The sequence below is a fragment of the Cotesia glomerata genome, linkage group LG1 (genome assembly GCF_020080835.1).
Source record: "Cotesia glomerata isolate CgM1 linkage group LG1, MPM_Cglom_v2.3, whole genome shotgun sequence".
NCBI classification, from domain to species: domain Eukaryota; kingdom Metazoa; phylum Arthropoda; class Insecta; order Hymenoptera; family Braconidae; genus Cotesia; species Cotesia glomerata.
In genome coordinates, this window is record NC_058158.1 from 15,324,041 (window position 1) to 15,347,304 (window position 23,264).

At 33.5% G+C, this 23,264-nt stretch overlaps 1 protein-coding gene and 2 long non-coding RNA genes across 3 annotated transcripts in view; 1 reads left to right on the forward strand and 2 right to left on the reverse strand.

Annotated features, from left to right (window-relative positions):
* The window catches only part of LOC123273473 (calcium/calmodulin-dependent 3',5'-cyclic nucleotide phosphodiesterase 1-like), a gene marked incomplete at its 5' end in the record, with an annotated part of 344,764 nt that overhangs the window by 58,473 nt on the left and 263,027 nt on the right, over positions 1–23,264 (reverse strand). The window lies entirely within an intron of this gene.
* Positions 5,273–6,284, reverse strand: LOC123271351. Its single transcript, XR_006510841.1, has 3 exons — positions 5,872–6,284; positions 5,532–5,791; positions 5,273–5,457 (listed from the first exon to the last, which is right to left on the reverse strand). It is a non-coding gene; the product is annotated as an uncharacterized LOC123271351 (long non-coding RNA).
* The window catches only part of LOC123271362, a 10,276-nt gene continuing 9,492 nt past the window's right edge, over positions 22,481–23,264 (forward strand). The window contains exon 1 of the long non-coding RNA XR_006510845.1: positions 22,481–22,780. This is a non-coding gene — a long non-coding RNA (uncharacterized LOC123271362). The remainder of the gene's footprint in view (positions 22,781–23,264) is intronic.

The window sequence follows — 23,264 nt, forward strand, 5'->3', positions numbered from 1 at the left end:
AAAAGAACTCGGAGAAGCCAGCGAAGAAGCTGATATGACCATAAACGAGTTTATCTCGGAAGAAGCAAACGAGGACCGGGATAGTACCAGTGCCGTCAGTGAACCAGACGACACAGTGATCTTAATTCAACCTACAACAAAGAGCCCGGAAATTAATCAAGAAAAATCTCACACAGATGACTTCTCACCTAGAACCGACACCACTGATACCACCATCCAACTAGCTCCAGAAACACCAACTTTAGTTCGTACAATGATAGAAAATTTTTGAATCACAGGGCATCAAGTGGGATCCAGAGTCAAGATCAATAATCGACACTAGCGTTCACCAAGGGTCAACCCCGTATAGACCCATACCAGATCAATCTGTCATCACTCAGATGAGGACCAGACTATCGGAACTACCCACAATAAATACCACAGACTCACCTGGCGCAAGTTCCAGCCGGTTCTTAGACTTCGGTTCTCCTGTAGCAACTACTTCTACAGCGCCCGAGAACACAGGAAAATCAACGAAGAGAGTCTCTTTCCTGGAACCTATACCCCAAACCCCGGGTATAGCCGATAGTCCACCTAACTCTCCGGAGTTGCCTAACGAGGAAGAAGACGCGACCTCTCGAGAAACATCCGTAACTCCAACTGCTCAACAAAATCCAGAAATTGCAACTCCACCGGCAAACAATAACTCTCCCACGCCAATATGGCCTCACGGTCCCGAGAGAAAAGCAGCAATCACCATAGAACCTCTAGAAACATCCTCCGATGAGGAAATAGTCCCAAATAATGACCAGCCTCTAAACAAAAACCTAGAGGGGGGGATGGAAAAATCAATAAACCCGGAAGAATCAGTGTCGAATAGACCCGATGAACTAAGAGTAGTGGAACTATTAAATAGCCGAGATGGACTCACTTACGCTCGAGATAACATCGCTCACTTTATCACTACAGACTGCGAACTAGCCACTCCAACAGCAAAATTACTCCGTGACCTCAAATTCATCGATGTTGACGACCTGAAACAGGCCAAGCCACGTAAAGGAGACGTCCTGGTGACAAAAATTGGCAAATATCGGGTTTTCTCTATCTTCGTCGGAGAATATCATCGGACTAAAATATCCAGTGAAGATTTAATAAACGGCCTCCAAAGCTTTCGTCTCGCATTGGAGCGCTACGAAATTCACTCCCTAAGAATGGCCCAAAAGGGAGATGGATTCGGTTCCATAAATATACAACAACACCTGCTGAAAGAACTACGAGATTGCCCCGTACAAATAACACTCTGTGACGGAGAAATCTCTGTACCAGACGAAGAACTACGGCCCGAAATTATCAAAGAAAAACACACAAGCCTGATCGGAGGACATAAAGGAGTCCTCAAGACTTATTGGAGAATAAGAGAAAATTTCTACTGGCCAGGAATGAAAGAACAGATTTATCAATACATCCTGAGATGCGACACTTGTCAACAGAAGAAATTATCCAGAATAAAAACTAAACAACCCATGGTAATCACCGATACACCGTCCGACGCTTTCGAAAAAATCTCAATCGACACCGTAGGGCCACTACCTATGACCGCAAAAGGCAACGTACATATCCTCACTATACAGGATAATTTTACAAAACATTGCGCAGCTATAGCAGTACCAGATATCAGGACCCAAACGATTGCAGAGGCCCTGATCAATCAATATATTTGCCTATACGGATGCCCGAGAACGATCTTGTCGGATAGAGGAACATCATTCACCTCAAAACTCTTAGCAAAAATGTCAGAAATATTAAAAATAAGAAGAGTAACAACTTCAGGATACTATCCTCAAGCTAACGGATCACTGGAGAGAAGCCATCAAACTCTTGTCGAATATCTCAGAGTGTTTGTCGAATCCTTCTCAGATTGGGACGAATACTTACCCATGGCCATGTTTAACTATAACACCTCGGTCCATAGTGGGACAAAATTCACGCCTCATGAGTTAGTTTTCGGTAAAAAGGCTCGCGCTCCAACCGAGTTCCCCGATTATGAAAAAATCGAAACATATCCTGATTATCTAATTGACTTAATGAATCGATTAAATCACACACGGAGCGTCGCTCGCGATTCACTTGTCGAATCAAAATTAAGATCTAAAGAAAGATTCGATAAGAATTTACACCCAATAGATTTTCAAGTAGGAGATTTCGCTTACAATTTGAACGAAACTCGGAAAAATAAACTCGATACCTACTATAAAGGTCCTTTTGAGATCGTAGAAATTACCGATAAGGGCTGTCTGATATTAGAACTTCCCAATGGAAAACGCATAATCAAACATCCCAGCAAACTGAAAAGAGCTATCGAATAAAATAAACACACTCCTGTTACAGACGATCTCGCCCACACCGAGTAACACGATACAAAAAAAAATAATATAAGAGACATGCAGCTACTCCAAGTCAACATATGCTGCCTACTCATCATCCTTGTAGAATCAGGTCAAGACGCCCTAATAATTCAACCGGCTTCATCCAACCCAGGAATCCTATATGAAAAATACAAAACTATTCATCTAATAGAACGAGAATGGAAAATAGTCTCTACTATAGACGTCGGAACCATCACCAATATATCTCCTTGGCAGGAGATGTCATCACACGGCGATAAAGAAGGCCGCCAAACTTGTCTATCATACTTCTCTCCCCCGGAGTGCGAAATCCTGGAAAAAGAAGCTATATTAAAAGACTTAGAAAGAGACAGAGAGGATGTGATCAATCGATTAAAACAAAATCTAAAACAAGCAGACAGTACTACATCAACTAAAATCCGAAACCGAAGGACGCCCTGGTTTGGATTCGTAGGATCCATAGCTCGAAAAGCCTTCGGACTTATGGATTACGACGACCACGAACACATTTCTCATGAAATAGACAAATTATACAATGACCAACGAGAGATAACAACACTCGTAAACAACTCAACGCATATAATAAAATCAGAAATAAACAAAATCATCTCCGATCAAAACAACACTAAGGCCAGAGTCACTCTGCTGTCCAACACAATCAATAGCTACGCCACCAAGGTCGGGAACGAGATCGAGAAAATGAAACTACGTCTACATTTTATGCAAAGAGCCGACGAAAGAGTACAAAGAACGTCGAGTCTATTACGCTACCTCAAGGAAGCTGAGTCAGCGATAGAAGACGCTAAGAGAGGGGTCGTCCCAGGAGGAATTCTTTCACCAGATCAACTGAGAAATGCAACCAGAGATATTACAATACGTTTTCCCCACCTAAACCCACCTCAACCAGTGGACCACGTAAATCTCCAGATCTTATCCAACATCGCAAAGGTGAACACAGGAAGAATAGATAATAAATTCCTAATTATAATCACCCTACCGTTGCTGAACCAAATCACATTCCAACTCTATCAAATAAGACCTATACCTGTCCCTCAAACAATCGGAGGAGCCATGAGGAGCCTGCTGATCCGGCCAAGCAAGGACTACCTCGCAATAGACGCCTTACAAAATCAATACTTTTTAGCGGACACGGAAACCATCAAAAATTGCAAAACAATCTCAACAGACATAGCCTGTGAAATTAACGTCCCCCTCAAATTAATAAAAGACAACACAGAGTGCGAACTACAGCTCTATTTAAAGCCAAACAACGAGATAATGAAACAATGCGACGTCCGAATATTACCTAAATGTTCAACACAACTAATAAAATTACATCAATCGAATTCCTGGGCTTATTCCACCTGTAAGCCAGAAAACTTTATAACAACATGCGACTCAAAAATACGCATCGAACATCAGATCCATGGCTCGGGTACCTTCACCTTATCCCCCGGCTGCGTCCTAACAAATAATCATCTTGTAATCAAGGGGACCGAAGAAGAAACAGACACAATCGGTATCTTCGCCTTCCCCACCATAAACTTAACACATCTGGTGACTAACCTCACCGAAAAACCAAAACGACCTCATCTGCTGACAAACATCGCCGAAGAACCAGTAGGGGAAAATACCCTACTCTCTCCATGGGGCGACAGCCTCGAAGGTAACGAGAACAGACTCACGAGAATTGGACTCCACCATCAAGAAGAATCAAAGCATCGGTACATCACAATCGCAAACACAGGCGCAGTGCTTTCAATTATAACATCCCTCGCACTTTTCTTTGGATATTATTACTACGGTTGTTGTTGCAACTGCCTCAAACCTCTGCAAAAATTCAAAACAAGAAAACAAAAATCGTTCCAAGGAAAGACAAACGAAACATTCGAACTCACAGACACAATTTCAACATACCCAACTCGACCAGGATCCCCAGGACCAACAAAACACCAACAGAGTCTACCAGGAGTTCACGGACAACAGAGAATAACACCATCAACGCCATCCCGGACCGGCATTCGACTCGCCGACTACGACTACAACTAAAATGAATAAAAATTAAAAACAAGACAGAAAATATCTCTGTAAAAATTACATTTATATCTATATATTCTTCATTTTTTTTTAAAAATATTATTATTAAATAAACATTAGAATTAAGCACATACATTTTACCTATATATTTTATCCCGAGAGAGAAAGAAAAAGGGAGAATCGATAACAATAAAAATTTAAAGAATATTAATTTCAAAATTTTTTTTCTCTTTCAACTTTTAAAAAAAAAAAAAAAAAAATTTTCTCCCCTCTTCTTTCCCTCTATAATACAAATTTTGTGTAATAAGTAGCAACCTGCAATATAGAACGCAGCAAACTAAACATAATATTTCTGTTTTAAATTAGTACAAAGTAAGTCATCTGTCGGCGGTTGAATTATTAAAAGATCCAACACACAAATCAATAAGAGCTCTGTTTTAACCGCGGCAAACTAATTACCATAAGTAGACGAATGGTAATGAGTAACGGCGATCAAATCAGTAGACTTCATTATCATCTACTGACTAAAAAACGACCGCCTCGCTTCAAACCACGCCTACCCACTTACGCAACACTTACTAATCTCTCGCTCTTCGTTCAACAGTAACCAAAGACATAATTCTATTAATATCAAACGACACAAATTTTTTTTTAAAAAAGTATCAGAATACTACTAACAATAAATATAAACAAAAAAAAAAAAAAAAAAAAACATATATTAAGGAAGAACTAAATTAAACTATTTAAAAGTAAATTCAACTAAATTTAAATTAAGCTATAAAAAATTAAACTATTTAAATTAAATTCTAATTTAGGAAAACGGAAAAAGAAAAACTAACAACAATTCCATTTTGGTTGCCGATTTATTGAAAATTTTTTTTTCTCTCCATTTTCAATTTCTTTACTATATATTCTTTTTTTTTAGCAGCGTTATCCTAACCGATCCCTTCCCAGCATTACTCGGAACTTGGTTCCCCACCCGTCAAGCTGTCGAAGAGGCCTTGAAAATGGGAGTTGGTCAGCGAAATTTGACAACCTACAAAAATTTGATAAATAAATTTCTCTTCTCAAACAAAGTTCAGAAAAAAAAAAAAAAAATATTAAACTTACTGCTACGAACACATCCCGTTTAAAATAAACTCCATCAGTGCTACACGCAATCGTTGCACCTCAAAGTAATGCGGAGCAATAAATCGCCATTCAACTTCGGGATACTCCAACCCCAATCGAAAGAAGTAGGTAGCGATCTTGGACACTTCTGGACCAGCAGGTCCGAAGATGCTCATCCATTCGCTTACTAATGCCAAGGCCTCGTTCGGAGTGAGCGGTCCCTGAAGTTCCCGTAATAACTGAACTCCCCGCCTTAAGTCCTGAAACAATAAATAATAATAATAATAACAACAGTAATAATAATAACATTAATAAATTCACTTAATTCTCATAGACTTACCCGCTCACCATATACAGCGGTCGCGTATTGGAACCAAGTTCCATAGTTTTCATAATTCCTCTTAGTTACATACATGATGACTGCCATAACAATACTAACTATTCACTCCTTATTAATGCTCCTTCTTCGCTATTTCTCCTTACGCCGAAACTTAACACCTTGCCACGAGTTAAACCCTTGCTCAGCAAAAATATAAAAGAGCGGGAATATAACAAGATTTAATACGCCGCCAGACGACTAACTTTAAATCGTCGCGCGCAAAACAAGAACTCCATCTGCACGCAATAATTACACAAAAATTAAAAAGTGTCGCTACTACTGATAAAACAGTAACTCTGCCAAGACAACAACGCAGGCAATTTAAATTAAATGTAACCGCTAGACAATATACTATTATAAAATAACTATATACAATAAATTATCTGTTACTATACATATATGTATTCATGTAAAGGGCAAAAGCGCACTCAATAAATAAAAAATAAATATTATAATGTTAAAAATAAAACTATTAAATAAGAAGTAAAGTCAAGCGATGACTTTTCGGCGAAAGGGAGACACCCGAATTTTCAAAAGCAGGGATGCCGAGGCACCCCTTCTTTGGGGGGGATGCTGTTATATCCGGCGTCGCCTCATATAACACTCAGGGTCTCTGCCTCACGACGAAAAGTGCAGCGCTTGCACTTTGAAGGACAATCGGACGGACAACACCTCGATCACGCCTTGAGCACACCGTGTCCACGTTCTGTCAAACTTGCAAATTTTAGACCAATAACAAAATCCAATTCCCTTCCAAAAGTCGCGACCCGAGTGCTTAAAAACCCTAAGCACCGCGGGACGCGCGTTCAATCTTTTATTAAAGAATACGAGGGAAGGTATCCTCGTAGAGCCCGTGTGTGTCCTTGTACCGCGTTACGTACGAGGCAGTATAAAAGCACTAGGTCGCTTATACGAAATTCTAAATTCACTATTCTCTCTTTTGATTCTTTAAATTATATCGTCTACGAATCGCGTCAGTGTGCTCTTCGAGCAGGATCGAGGGCCCCGTTGTCCGTAGTGATATCTTTCTCTAAATTCTAACTTTTCGATCTATTAATTAATTTAAAGGCGGATCTAAGTATCCGCCTGAGTCGTTACTCTGTTCATGAACTCATAATAAAACATTCTAAATCATAAAATATAGTTATAAGTGAATAGTTATTAAGTGAAATATTGTGCATTGAGTGCGTCTCGCCCGTAGGGCGACTAAATATTGAATAAACAGTAAAACTCCGAATATCGTGGAATCCATCCTTTCTAAGATTAGTTCCTGAACCTCTTTCATCACATCGATCTCAACCACGAGAGAAGGAAGAGAAACCAGTCCAGGATCTACCGATCGACAGCTCAAACTTCAATCAACAACAAAATTCGTAAGGGACGAAGGTAAGTTCGGTTTCTGTAATCGACTTCTCTTTAAATTCACCGTTAGGAACCCTGGTTACCAGGAGGCGTTCGAAATCCACATTAAAAATAAAACTCTTGTAGTTTATCTACAAGAGAAAATCTATCGAAAGGCGTGTCCGAGCCTCCTCAAGGCCCACTCTACAAATAATTATTTAATTATAATTAATTCGGACATAACAGTGCAAAGAGTAAAAAAAAAATATGGATATGACCATTTTTTCCTTAAGGGGCCCACTTTGCCCCCTCTTCCCCTACTATTATAAATTTTGCATTTCTACACATAAGCATTCATAGTTGATTTTATCCCATAAAATCATAGAAAAATACCAGGAATTATAAATTCTTCATTTTTATTAATTCTCATAATAAACTTTGAGAAGTTACATTATCCCCAATATTACTGAACTGACCGGTGACGTTAGCCGAGTCGTCTAAGACGCATGGCCTATAGAGGACTCGGACTAACTTACCGGCCAGGCGTGGGTTCGAATCCCAAACTGGTCTTAGAAACCAACTTGGTTGATATTTGGCCCTTGCCGCGTAGGTTAAGATTTACACAACCCAATAAGACCCCAACGTAACACTCCCAACAATTAAAGTCGGCGATATGACCACAGAAGTTAAAACCGACTCTAAATGATAATTAATAAAAAAAAAAATATTACTGAACTTATAATAAGTGATGCTCTAATACATGAAATATGTATAGACGTGTTTTCTATTATTTCATCTGCACGTAACATTTCTGATAATGGTATAATGAGTGTACATAGGATTCGTGTTACTAGACGTTTACAAAAATGACAATCCTATTTAAATACACACTAAAAATTTGAACCGTGCACTACGCGTGCGCCTTAATTTTAACCAATGATAAATCGTGGCCCGGTTTTTGCGAATTTCGACTTATAACTAATTTCAATACTTTCATATATTTTTATTGAGAGGATTATTGTTGGGAATAATTTTTTGGAGTATCCATTATTTTAGTAAATATCAAACAAGTGAATGCACAAAATATTTGATTACGGGTTTCTGAGTTATTACTAAAACATTACTTGCACGCGCGCGCTTGCGCGCGAATATCATTTCTAGTGAAAGTAAATGAGATGTGAAACCTTACCCCCCCCCTCCACTTCCATTAAAAAACTGCGAAAAAAAAAGTAAAAATCGAAATAAAAAAGAAAAATTATAAAAAACAAAAAAAAATAAAATAAAGAAAACATTTTTACCAAATGTTTTTTTTTTTGTTGCTAATTTTTTTGTTAATTTACATAGCGAATTTTATAAATTATATGAGAATTATAAATTATAATCAATAAATAAAAAAATTAATTTTTAATTTTTCCCGCTCCCGGCAGCCATTTTGATTAAAAATACACTTCTAGAAAAAACATTTCTAGAGGGTGAAACTACCTTTCAAAGATTAGCCTCCAAAGGGGTGTTTTTCAAGTTTCGCATACTTGCAGTTTAAATAATCGAATGGGACCAATTGCATAATTTTTAGGGTGAAAAATCATGAAAAACGCTTTTGGTTTTATAATAAAACAATGAATAGAACAAAACCCAGTAAACACGTTTACGTCAATGTGACGTCAAAATGACATTGGGCTATGTCAGGATTTACGTAAGATACAAGTCACGAATGAGTCATATATGACTCATTATTTCACACTTCTTGACGTAAGATTCTGACGTAAAAATATGACGTAGTCATGACGTCAGTATTATGTCTCAATGACATTTATGACGTCAATATGACATACCTGTGATGTCTATATCATGATAATGATGTCATTATGACGTAAAAGTGATGTAAGTGATGTAAGAATTGTACCTCAGAAAAAATATTAAAAAAAAAATTTCTCAAAAATAAAAAGATGGCAATTTTGAAATTAATTATAGTGTTGTGGACTTATTACAAAGTTTGAAACACTAGTTATATGTTGATACTTGATGAAAAAATCCTGAAATATGCTGGGCTCGAACTTGGGTCCTCACGTATCGAAGTCTGGAACGCTGCTCACTTGTCCAAGTAACGGTTCATGTTACGAAGTAAATAACTTATGTGATAAGCCTTACATGACGAAAAATGCTTATTTCATAATTTTTTCTGAGATTAAATGTATTTTAAGAGCTGGAATTGTATAAAATTCAAGTCTAATAATTTATACAATTTTATAAAATTTCATTAAACTCATGAAATTTTATAAAGTTCTATAAAACTTTGTAAAAACTCTTATAAAAGGCTCTCTAGTGAAACTTGTGGTAATGAATAGGCAATTTATAAATTTTCATAAGAATTGATTGAATCTTACACTTTCAAAAATTTTCGTCTAAAAGCGGACGCAGAGAACTTTAGACTCTCTGCGGACACAGAGAACTTTCACAGAGTGAAATTTTTTCAGAGTAAACGATGTATCCGTGTCATTTGAATATTTTTTAATACTTATTGATTTCTCAAGACTCGAATTTTTTTTTTATTTAATTTTTTCCGAAAATTTAGTATTTTTCATTTGGATTTTTCTTCTTCAAAATTTCAATTTACAAAATTTAGATTTTTTTTTTTAATTTCAACTCTTTTAAGTATACCATTTTTTTAATCTATATTTCTTTTTAATTTCAATTTTTTCGAAATTTGAATTTTTTAATTTAACATACTAACAACATTATGAAACTTGATGTACACAGTAAAAAATTTTTAATTTTAATAAATATTAAATTTACACTTAAAAAGGTAAATATTTAAAACAAAAAATTTTAAACATAAAGGTTTTTACGGAATGACTCAAAGTTTTTTACTGTGTAAAATACTATTAGTCTCGTCAATAACAATCATGGAACTGTTTGAATTATTTCAAATACAATGTTTCATAAGTAGCAGCACTAATGTCAGAAAATTATTTTTCAAGTAATAGTGCAATATTTAAATGACTGACATTTAATTTCTTGACGCGAAATCATAAGAAATTATATGTTTACTCGCTTGACGGTTTAAAAATTTAGAGTTCATGCCACATAAATTGAACTCGGTATTTTTGTTATCAGTTTCACACCAAATCATTTATACTGAATGAAGTCGAAAATATTTTACAATGGATAAAAAGTACCTAAATTCATGGAAAAATATAAGTGAGAAACATATGCAACGAAAAGTATTTCTTGCACCAAGAAAATTTTGACGGAGGCTGAAGTTATATTGGAGCAAGAAGTGTTTTAGTGTCAAGATATTTTGACTTCATTCACGAAATTTTCAGTCATCTCTAATATATTCTCAGTCCAAAGAAATTTACCTTTGAGTCAAGATTTTTTTTCTGCAGTGTATGGAAACATACAATCAAAGATATAAAAAGTTTATATCCCACATGTATTTAATTTGTATGTTTTTCTTAAAAAACGTAAATGAAAAATATTTTGTATGTTATTTGCTAATATGTTAGATATATTCATTAATATTATAAATTATAAATTTTTGTTATTAAGAGCGGACTTAAATTTGCAAGGTACCAGCTTAAATCAGCTGTTTAACTCTTTCTGATTCTTACTAAATTTTAAACCAATTTTCACTAATATTTAGCGATTAATTGTAAATTAGACATCTTATTGAAGAAGTTTTATATTTGATAAATTTTGATCAATCGATAATATTAAAAAAATACATCCCCCAAATTTTATCAATATTATGGAAAATAATCGTTTGTCACTGATTTAGAAAATGACTTTCAAATTACGTCAGTATTATGTACAATTGTGACAAATTATTGATGTTAAATAATGACTCACAGATGGTATCGGTATTACGTAAGACCGTGACTTGTCACTGATGTAAACACATGATATTAATCTTACGTCAAGATTACGTACAACCGTGACTTGTCACTGATGTAAACGCATGATGTTAAACTTACGTCAAGATTACGTACAGCCGTGACTTGTCACTGATGTAAACGCATGATGTTAAACTTACGTCGTTATGACATACAATGATGGCATTAATGTTACGTAATATTGTAGTTTATATATTATGTCAGTTGTACGTAATATCTAACTCATTTCCGTTACATCATAGAGAAGTAATAAACTTACATCAGTATGATGTCAAAAATATATCATATATTTTTACATCATAATTGGATTACAAGACAGGTCAATTTTACGTCATATTTACGTAAAATATTGTGACATTCCTATGACTTATAAATGACGTCATATTGAAGTCATGTGTTCACTGGGAAGTTATAAGAGTTGAAAATCACAAAACTTTTATAAAAAAAAAATATTTGATGGATTTTAATGAAACTAACGGCAATCGAAAGAGGAAAAAAAAGTAGAGAATACGTCTTTCGGGGTTTACCCTAAAAATTAACAAGGAAACTCTCTCCGGTGTCCCCGTCCGATTTTGATGAAACTGAGATATGTTACTCTTCGTCGAAATCTAAGAGACACGTATTTTTTTTTTGACTGCGGAAAAACATTTCTAGGGGGTGAAACTACCCCTTAAAGTTTAGCCTCCAAAGGAGTGTTTTTCAAGTTTCGCATACTTGCAATTTAAATAATCGAATGGGACCAATTGCATAATTTTTAGGGTGGAAAATCATGAAAAATGCTTTTGGTTTTATAATAAAACAATAGATAGAACAAAAGTTATAAGGGTTGAGAATCACAAAACTTTTATAAAAAAAAAAAAACTATTCGATGGATTTCAACGAAACCAACGGCAATCGAAAGAGGAAAAAAAATCTGGAAAACGGTTGACCCTAAAGGCCATCCCTGCAACTTCCCGCCAATTCCATACCTAAACTCTTGAAATTGCACTTATGACGTTTCTGAGCTCTCCGAGCTCAAAGAAATAGCTTTTGTATGATTTGAGCTCTTCGAGCTGAAAAGGCTGATAGAAGTTTAATAAAACAGTATTTTTTGAATTTTCAAACTGCAATAATTTCTAAATGTATGAATCGATTTTCACGCGGTTGGCAGTATTCCACGGACTTTTTCAGAATCTATGATATACTTTTAAACACAAACTGATCAAACCGAAATTCTTAGAGAAATTTGAAAAATTCACTTTTTCCGAATTTTTTCGACAACGATAACTCACGAACCAATCAACCAATTTTCACGTTCTTGGTGGCAGTCGACGTGATTTTTTGGGCTCTAATAATCATTCCATTCTGTCAAAAGTGATTCAAAACGAAATCTCGAAGTTATGTGAAAAAAACACTTTTTTCGAAATTTTTCGTTTTCAATAATTCTCGATCAAATCAACCGATTTTGATGGGACTGATGGCAATCGACGTGGTTTTTTAAGCTTAAGAGCTGATTAGTTTTTTGGAATTGATCGGTAGAGCTGTTTAGAAGTTATTCCAAGAAAACAATTTTTTGAAAATTTTATTTTTGAGATTTCTCAAAATCTAGCGAACCAAATCAATTTGAATTTTCACAAAATTTAATGGCAATGATACTCTTTGGATCGCCACCTATTTCGATCCGATCGGCGGAGCCGTTCAAAAGTTATAAGAGGTTTACATACACACACACACACACACACACACACACACACACACACACACACACACACACACACACACACACACACACACACACACACACACATACATACAGCCGCACGGACACCATCGCGGGAATAATCAGGAAAGCTTCCTAGGACCTCAAAATATCGAGATCTGATGAAAACTCGATTTTCGAAAAACGGGGTAAAAACAATAACTTCCCGATTTTGGAAAATTTTCAATTTTCTTAGCGGGAAGTTAAAAAGTAAAGAATACGTCTTTCAGGGTTTTTCCGAAAAATTAAGTTTAGGGGGTGAACACTCCTTAAGCATATCTACATTGACCACCAAGAAAATATCGTTTTTCATACTAATTTTGATATGAATTCATCAATAATAATTTTTTCGTACATTTCTAGCATTTAGAAAATAATAATTATATTATATTTCAATACTTTACTTACTTTTTTACTTCTCATCCCAAACTTAATTTTGTATATCGGGACATCAAATATTATAAATGTCATGCAATGTGAATCTGCTTTGGAAAAAAAAAAAAAAAGAAAAAATGCTTATAATATATATTTTATTATAATCAATTTTAATTTAAAAAGAATTCACAAATGATTTTTTATAAAAATATTGAAAAAAATATTTAATATTTCTAATGTTTATGAAATTTAATATTTAAGGTAGTATGATTATGAAAGCAATATTTTAAGAAATCCTCGAAACTTTAAATATAAGTCATTAAATACATAATACATATGCTGCTAAAATTTGAAGACGATTTACCGTACCTAACTTGAGATAATTGCAATTGAAAATGACATTTTTGTACATCTAACATAGGAGAAGCGTGGGAAAATGACAGTATTTTTAATTTTTTCCATCGAAGGAATTTCATGACTTTATCGAAAAACTAGTAGATTGAAGAATATGATACTTCGAACAATTAAAAAAAAATGAAAATTATTTACCGTGTAGTTTTCGAGATTAATTAAAATAAATTTTACTTTTAGAGGATTATTTTTAGGAGAGGGGGTACGAAAAACAGCCGCCAGTCACTGAAACCATAGTGGGTGTGTGTATATGTATAGAGAATATAGTAGTCGACGAGTACAGTAACGTTAAAAAATCTTAATCTACAACCTTAGCTCTGTCGATACGTATAACATGGATAGTGAGCCAAAGTTTTTTATCTGGATTGTCGAGGAGGTACTACCTTAAATTCATCATTTTGTCATATGCAGATCTATTCAATATATGTTTTGCAATCGTGATGTTCATGAAAAAAATGTTGAAAACACAACGACTTTTTGCACCATGAACAGCGAATAATTGCTATATTTTGACAACCAGGAACCTCACAATGAGAATTGCATGATCCATGAAATGTAAAATCCACAGGATTTTCGAACTCATCTGGTTTTACTTCTATGTAGCCACTTTTGTACCACGAGTACTTGAATAGATTTATGTATCGAGGAGATGACAATTGGATATGTGTAAGTGATTGTAATTTTATAATGTTATTTTGTACATGCAATTTTATGTCCAAATTTATCAAAACTGTACGATCCGAAAAATATCGAGCAAAATTTTTCCATACTTGGAATCCAAAAACATCAAGCGGTTGAATTTTCCCAGTTGTATCTTTTGGTAAGATCATTACTTCAGTATCTTTATTTGTTGGTTTAACGCTTTGTACAACTTGAGGACAATACCCAGTCCATGAGTCAATTAGTAATAAAGATTTTGGACCCTCATTTGGAAAAAACATCCTCTCCAACCAAATTTTGAAATGATCTGAAAATTAAAAAATTAAGAAAACGGTTGACCCTGACGGCCATCCATGCAACTTCCCGCAAATTCCATACTTAGGCGCTTAAAATCGCACCAATGACGTTTTTGAGCTCTTTGAGCTCAAAAATACAATTTGTGGGTTATTTTGAGCTCTCCGAGCTCAAAGAGATTGCTTTCCTATGCTTTTGAGCTCTTCGAGCTCAAAAGTCTGATAGAAATTTGATAAGACACTATTTTTTGAATTTTTAAACCGCAATAACTTTTGAATGAATAAATCGATTTTCACGCGGTTGGCAGCATTCGGCGCAGTTTTCAAGCCTCACAAAGAATCTCAAATTTTATGAAATTCGTAAAATCTATCTACTAAGACTAAAAAAAAATTTGACATACACAATGACGCACACCAAGTACGTTCCAAAATTATTTCTTTAATTTTTAAATTTACAACAAAATGTTTTTTAATTTTTAAATTTACAACAAAATGTTTTTTAATTTCCGAAAATTATATACAATCATATCGGTTACTTGGATTTTTTAATATTTTGATTTTATATCTTTTTGTAAAGAAAAAAAAAATTTTTTTTCTTAAAAGTCTTATGAACGTGGACTTGGCGCGATTTTTTACAGTGAAACTGTTTTTGTTCGGATAAGATAAATCTTCAACATCCCTAGAGCATTCGTCGGTAGGTGTTTCTTGATCAACTAGTGCATTTGCCCACTCTTTATCTTCCACGACTTCCATCGTCCAATCTTTATAAGGTTCTTGGAAATGCAAAGAACTTTCTTCGACCATTTCGACTCCGGAGTATTCGTTCATAGCATTGAGTAGAATATTTTCAAAACTTTCTTTGATTTGCATTTCTTCGTCATTTACTGGCTATTCCGGAATGTTTATAACTTGAAATGTTGTTAAGAGTAGTCTTATAACATTTATTGGATTGACTTTCATTTTGCTCTATATACAAAAATAAAGATTTTCGTACAATTTTAAATTGTTCACTTCAAAAAAAAAAAAAAAAAAACACGATTATAATATTGAACTATAAAAGATGAAGTACATCGCAGTAACTAAACCCGAGTCAAAATTAAAAAACTAATTTCAGCCTCCAAATTCTATTCGAGGGTAAGGAGGCTGAAATCAGATTTTTAGATTAACCCAAGCTGTACAGCGAAACCTTAATTTCAGCCTAAACTTGGTATTTTTGTCCACTTTTACCAAGTTTAGGTTGAAATTAGTATTACAGAACCCTAAAATGACCCTCCAAAGCCTACAGTTCGATCGAGAAGAAAATCCTCATTGGTTTATATGCAATAGGTGAGAGGAAAGAAGGGAAAGGAGAAGGAATTTAAATAAAAATGGCTGCTGGGAGCGGGAAAAATTTTAAATTTTAATTTTTTTATTTATTCATTATCCTCTTTAAATAGATGAAATATAAATAAGTGTGAAGTTAATTAAGTATCGAATTAACGCAAAATCAAGGTCCCTGATTCCTTATTGATTGAAAAGTTAAGACGCGTGAAGCGCGAAATTTACATTCCTAGTAATTTATAATTCTCATATAATTTATAAAATTCGCTATGTGAATTAACAAAAAAATTAGCATTAAGAAAAACATTTGATAAAAATGTTTTCTTTATTTTATTTTTTTTTGTTTTTTATAATTTTTCTTTTTTATTTTGATTTTTACTTTTTTTTTTTGAGTTTTTTAAAGGAGGCGGAGGGGGAGGGGATAAGGTATCACATCACATTTACATTCATTCATCTTAATTAAGTTTAACACTTGCCTTATAAATAATTTTCTAAAAACGCCTATCGCTCTAACCGAGATTCGAACAGTACACCTAACGCACGCGAGACTACAACTTATCCGCAACGCTATACGAACATTGGAGAAATTTTAATGTCAGGAGTTTTATTAACCAAATGTATAGATCTAAAAAACTGATTTCGGCCTCCTTGCCCTCGAGTAGAGTTTGGAGGCTGAAATTAGTTTTTTAACTTTGACTCGGGCGAGCATTAGCTTCACAAATAAGGAGAAGAAAGAGTCCCACACATCATGCGATCATTTTTTAAGTACGAAATGATAAATATCGAAGTCTAAATTTTTAATTATTATCTTTTAACATTTCGACATTCACATAGCGAATATTACTGTTTGAAATAGTATTTTCGCCACGTAAATAATAAATTCTAGTATTTAAGTGATAAATATTATGAGGTGATCATTTAAATCACGATTTTACTGTTTAAAATGATAATTTTTTTCAGTAGATCATTACTTATTATAAATCGACTAAAGTAAAAGCCCCAATTATTGACAGGAGTCTAAATATTGACACTTTAAATTATTTTTAAATATATTTAATTATCTGTAATAAGAATAACTATCATATAAATTTTTATTAAAATTTAATTAATTAAAAAATTGAAAAAAAATTACCGTCAGTTCAAACCAGTTTACGAGCATCTATTTTCTTAACAACTTTGGTTAGAAAAGCATTTTATTCAAATGCCGAGTTTAAATTAATTTCTTCATCTAATTATAATGATCTTTATTTTTTTAATTAACAATATATGAAAAATTTATAAAATTAAATAATCGAAATTAATTGTATGCTTTATAATATTTCAATAATGGGTGTCAATAACTAGTTGATAATTTTTAAGTTGAATCTCACATTGACAGCCAGTAGACAGCGTTATATGACGCTTTTTTTTACTTTGACCTAAAAAATTTACTTTAAGAGTTTGAACTTTTCTGATTCAATGAATTATTTTTAAATAAATTTTTACATTTTTAATAGTAATTAATCACTTTTATGGAAATTATTATTAATAAACTTTAATAGTATTGATTACTTAATAATGAGTTTCGATAAATAAAAATAAGCAGATAATTTGACACATGCACAGTATAGGTGTCATTAATTGGGGCTTAGATATGTCAATAATTATTAGATCAATCAGTTTTTTAATCTGTCAATAATTGGTGTATCTGGATAATCTATTTAATTATTTAAAATTAATTAGTAAATATCACTGATTATGATTTTAAAAAAAGAAATTGATTAGTAAAAACATTACTTGAGACATTACCACAAATAAAATTCAACGATATCAACATTTTATTGTTTAAAAAAATGAAATCATAACTTTGTGTCTTATAGTGTCAATAATTGGGGCTTTTACCTTATTATTTATTACAGTTTACTTTTTTCCGTGTTAAAAAAAAATGAGTTCTGTTTATTTGTGGTATTGAAATTACTATTACTTTTTTTAACTTTCTCTACTAATAAACTTTCGAGTTTGAAACAGTGTAATAAATTTATCATATGTGTGTTTATATTACCCTATGTCCATATACTTATTGCTACTAACATATAATATTTTAACCAAATTTTTGAACTTTAGTTTGTAACGGGTGGGTTTTCCGCTCATTAGCCCCTTAATTAATTTAATAGAAATAAAACAATACCTAGCAAAAATGATTCTAAATTAACAAGGGCGCCACCAGGATTTTGTATCTCGGTTCCTGGAACCGGAAACCAGAGCTGAGCTTATAATCTACAGGGAGAGAGAGTGGAGGAAGGTGGTCTGAAAGAAATAAATTTTTATTTAACAAAAATGACCGGTATTTATTTAACAACAAAATATGATAACAACTCGTGCCCTTGCACGTACACCGTTCACTTACAGCTAATTTACTTACAACTAAACTTACTTCACGCTTTCCCCCGGAAAGTCGCTACTACAACTTATATCTAACGGAGGATTTCGGGCTAAAACCGGCGACTCCGACTTATCAACAAGACACCTCGTACAAAGACATCAGTGTACGAGGGCTTATCAACAACGCCTGGCTACAGAAGCAACAGCCTAGTGACTGCAACGTAAGCCAAGAAGCCTCTGCAGCTCACGCACACACTCCACACTATCCTTACGTTGCGCTGTCCACCGGACCCTCACGCTCTATCAAAATTCTTAATCCTGACGGTACCCTTTTATGGAGCGTCTATACCGCAGTTTCTAACTAAGTCGCGCTGTCCACCGGACCCTCACGCTCTATGCCAGTGAAACACCTCGCAAACGGACTGCTCGCTTGCGAAGGAACGCTGGTAGCATTCACACACACATAACCCACGCGTCTCACACACACACTGACTTTACTTTACTTTTATTTCCTGGATTACAAAATTAAACTCCAAAAAAAAGTCAACGTTCAATTCTTACTAAAATTATTCAGTCATTAGCTCGAGATTAAAATCATAAACAATTTTCACCACTCATAATTTAAATCTCAAAAATCTACACTAAAAACCGACGCTTGAATTTATTCCAAATTATCCACGAGTTTAATACTCAGCATTAAATAAAATTTTAGGAACAATATTGACGTAAAATTTTACTCCAATTTCAACTCGTAATTTTATTTCTTAAATTTTGAATAAATTCTTAAGAATAATTCTTTGTAAAATTCTAACTAAATTTTCTCGGACGTAATCCACACTGATAAGTAGTTTTACAAAGAATTTTACCGGAATAATGGTATTAAATTTTACTTATTATAATTTTCACAGGCTTCAATTTCAATATAAGATTCAACCACGTGGAATTTCTGACTAGACAATTATTATTATTGTTATTGTCGACTGGATAATTAATTAACAACAAATTATCTCGACGTAAAATAAATTCCGAAAACTATCCACGGTGGGATCAATTTCTAATTTCGTCGCAATTTTCTTAATACTTAATTTTCCAAATAATAAAATAGTTTCCAAAATTAATACGATATCAATATTTAATTCAAGATAATAAATAGTCTTAATAAAAGATAATTCAATTGTTGTAAATAGTAATAATAATCCAGTTGTTAATTTTACAATTTATTGCGTAATAAAATTCACAAGGAATTTGCGCGCTCAAAATGGATGCCGGCGTTCGTTACCGCGTAGCACGTTTTGACCTCGGGTACCGAATACTATGTCGTGTCGATTGGAACCTTCTCGGTGTTCAGAATTTAATTAATATAAAATATATTTATTTAAACCAATCTCAAGATGTTAATAATTATTAACCAACTGTATTAATAAAATTAATTATTCACGACTTGCAAACCCAAGAGGTCTAGAACATTCCTCGGGTATAAACCCCCAGGAGGAACGCTCCCAGCAATTAACGAATCAATTCAATTAAATAATTAATTATTATTGAGCAAAAATTATTAAACAATTGAATTATCCAAACTTGAATAAATAAAATGAGAAGTAGTGTAATAAGTGAGCCGGGTATATGGCCCCCAAGGCTCATCATTACCAAAGTCCAATACCTGGTGTAAATTTGGTTGAAGAAACTCTATGGTTGATACTCGCTTCCTTCTTTGGACTTCTTGATGTTACTCGTTCCAACACTTTACTACTTCCCCCGACACCACGCATGGCTCGTCTATATAACGACCCCAAAAATACCCCCTCCTGCTCTCTCTCTAGGCCCGAAGATCGATGCGCTCAAATGCTAGTCGAAAAGTTATCGATCTCTGGCGACTTATCGATTAAGGGTAATTTACCCTGTTACAAGTTTTTCATATTCAAAGTTAAAGTGAAAACTTTGAAAATTTTATTGAGATCATAAAGTAGAAAAATTCTAAGTCCAAAATTGGGCTTAGTTAATGTTTTCAACTGTAAACTTACGAAATTCTATGTTCTATGAAATCGTAAAATTAACCTACTTATGCTCCTAGTATGCTGAAGTACTGCAAATAAGGTGTTCAAAGCGATCCTAGGTTTTGGAGGTTGAAAATATTATTCTAAAACACTAATTTTGGCCTCCATACCCTATTTTCAGTACATTGAGGGTCAAAATAATATTTTACATTCAGCGGTAGGCACAACATCAAAAGAAAGTAGGCTTTTGAGGCTCGAATTAGTATTTTAATTTTGGCTCGGGAACTAATCTCAAATGATACATTTATTTATACTATGTTGTTTTTCATATTACTGACTCATATATACTAAAAATATAATTATCTATTTTTTTGTATGAGATACCCTGGCGGATTCGTGTTCACGATAAAATGATCGTGAAACGACGGTGAATGTACCGTGAATTTACAGTGTCGACAAATGATCGTCGAATGACCGTCACTTGACTATCGAACGGCCGTCATTTGACAGTGAACGACGAGTATCATTGTGAAAGTTTTTCGCTGTTACTTTATGATTTTTATTCTATATAGTTATCATACTTCGCTTTTCAAAAAACCAAATTTTCACTTGACCTCCGATTTTTTACCTGAGTAAAAATCGTAGATCATCGATCGATCGTCCGTCATTTGACAGTCATTCGAAAACATATAAATTTTCAAAAAAACCGTAACTCGGTGGTAGATGCACCGTAGTCTGTAAGTGAAACGACCATGAAACGAGCGTATAATGTCGGTAAGTCAGGAATTTTTTACTAGTCAACGATGAAAAAGTGTTGACTATATTGTATTTTCTTTATTTCATTAAAAATACTCAAAGTGTATAAAAAGATAGGTAAATGAGAAATTTTCAGTAAGTAATCGGTGAAAAATTTGAAAAAAATATTAAATTATTGTAATTTTGTTTATTTCAAAGTAAAATCATAAAAAATTAATCAGACTACATGCAATCAACAGAGATTCATCATTCCAATACTTTTCAGAAGACTTTATGGCTTACAACAAGTGTTGTATTTTTTTCATAGTCTTAAATGAAAAACCATAATACTTTTTGTTTATGAAAAATATAATTGTAACGTTCTAGCGAATTTCGAAATTTATTTGACGGTTCTTAGAAATTATTTTTATTAAATAAAACCTCGATCATTCCGTTGCAAGAATTATTTAACAGAGTGACGAGGAGATAAAGAAATTCTGCGAACGCCATCGCGACTCGTATTCAAAACTCATGACGCTGCATGAGATTCGGGCCTCGATGGTGTTCACTAGGGTAACCTGAGATGCGGCGTTGCGACATTTAATTATTAAAATCTATTGTACTGGATGCAAATCCAGGGAGTCTGCCCTGAGCAATCAGGTGACAATCATCTTGGGGCTCCGGACGTATGTCCGGTGCCATCTGGCCCAAATTATATAATTAATTAAACAATTTACTTTAATTTTATATAATCGTGTGTATTATTTTAAATATAATACCCTTAATAATTATTCTAAAAATTTATAGAGTATCTAAGAGCAGGGTGCGCCTGGAATCTATAGATCTCCTATAAACACCTGCCTGGTAAATTATAAAAATATGAGCTGGAAAATCCAGAACGTAACAATAATAATCAATATTAGTTTTTTTTTTTTTTTTATATCGGCAGATATTTTATTCAACAATTAATTAATAAATTATAATTTATTTTCAACTTAACTATAAACATATTTTCTGCACGTCAAATGTTTTCACCGTAATTTCAAAATTCGAATCCATTCTTAAAGATTGGAGTTTTTTTTCTTAGAGACAAAAACTATCATTCCAAAATTACGGACAAATCGTTTGTTATCAAGAAAAATTATTATGAGATATTTTTTTTAACAATTAAATTTTTAGCAATTTCTTTTTCAGATTTTTTTTTATAAAGTTAATAAATTCACCGTAATTTCGAAATCAAGATTTTCGTAATCATCAAAAATTTGAATCATTTATTACGATTATTATTTGGAAGTCATGGAAAAAATATAAATTTATTTAAGATAATTTTATCTGTACAATGAAAAAAAATCACTTGGTTTTGATACTTTATGAGGTGACTGAATTAGTCGTTTCGAATAGTGTCTCAGATAGCCGAACTGGTAAAGTCTCGGGCGCACAACTAGATGAGCCGGGATCGAGTCCCGGTCTAGACTGTCCAAAGTATTTTTTTTTATTTTATTGTCCGCGACAGTAGCGTAAAATCACCGTATTTCGACAGTATATTGAGCGTACAGTGTCGGTTATAACGTCGTAGATTCACTTGCGTATGCACCGTATATATTCGATAAATTTATAGTAGACATCGTTCACAACGGTATCCGATGCTGACTGACAAACCACTCGGTAAAAACGAACTTTATACGGTGAAACGACCGTGAAACAACCGTCAATCGACCGTGCTTTCACCGTGTCGCCGAAACCGCCAGGGTAATAATGAATGATTATTATGATTATAATAAAGCATTATAAGCATTTTTTCTTTTTTTTTTTTTTCCAAAGCAGATTCACATTACATGACATTTATAATACTTTATGTCCCGATATACAAAATTAAGTTTGGGATGAGAAGTAAAAAAGTAAGTAAAGTATTGAAATATAATATAATTATTATTTTCTAAATGCTAGAAATGTACAAAAAAATTATTATTGATGAATTCATATCAAAATTAGTATAAAAAACGATATTTTCTTGGTGGTCAATGTAGATATGTTTAAGGGGTGTTCACCTCCTAGACTTAATTTTTCGGGAAAACCCCGAAAGACGTATACTCTACTTTTTTTCCTCTTTCAATTGCCGTTGGTTTCGTTGAAATCCATCGAATAGTTTTTGTTTATAAAAGTTTTGTGATTTTCAACCCTCATAACTTTTGTTCTATCTATTGTTTTATTACATTAATAAAGTATTTATTCT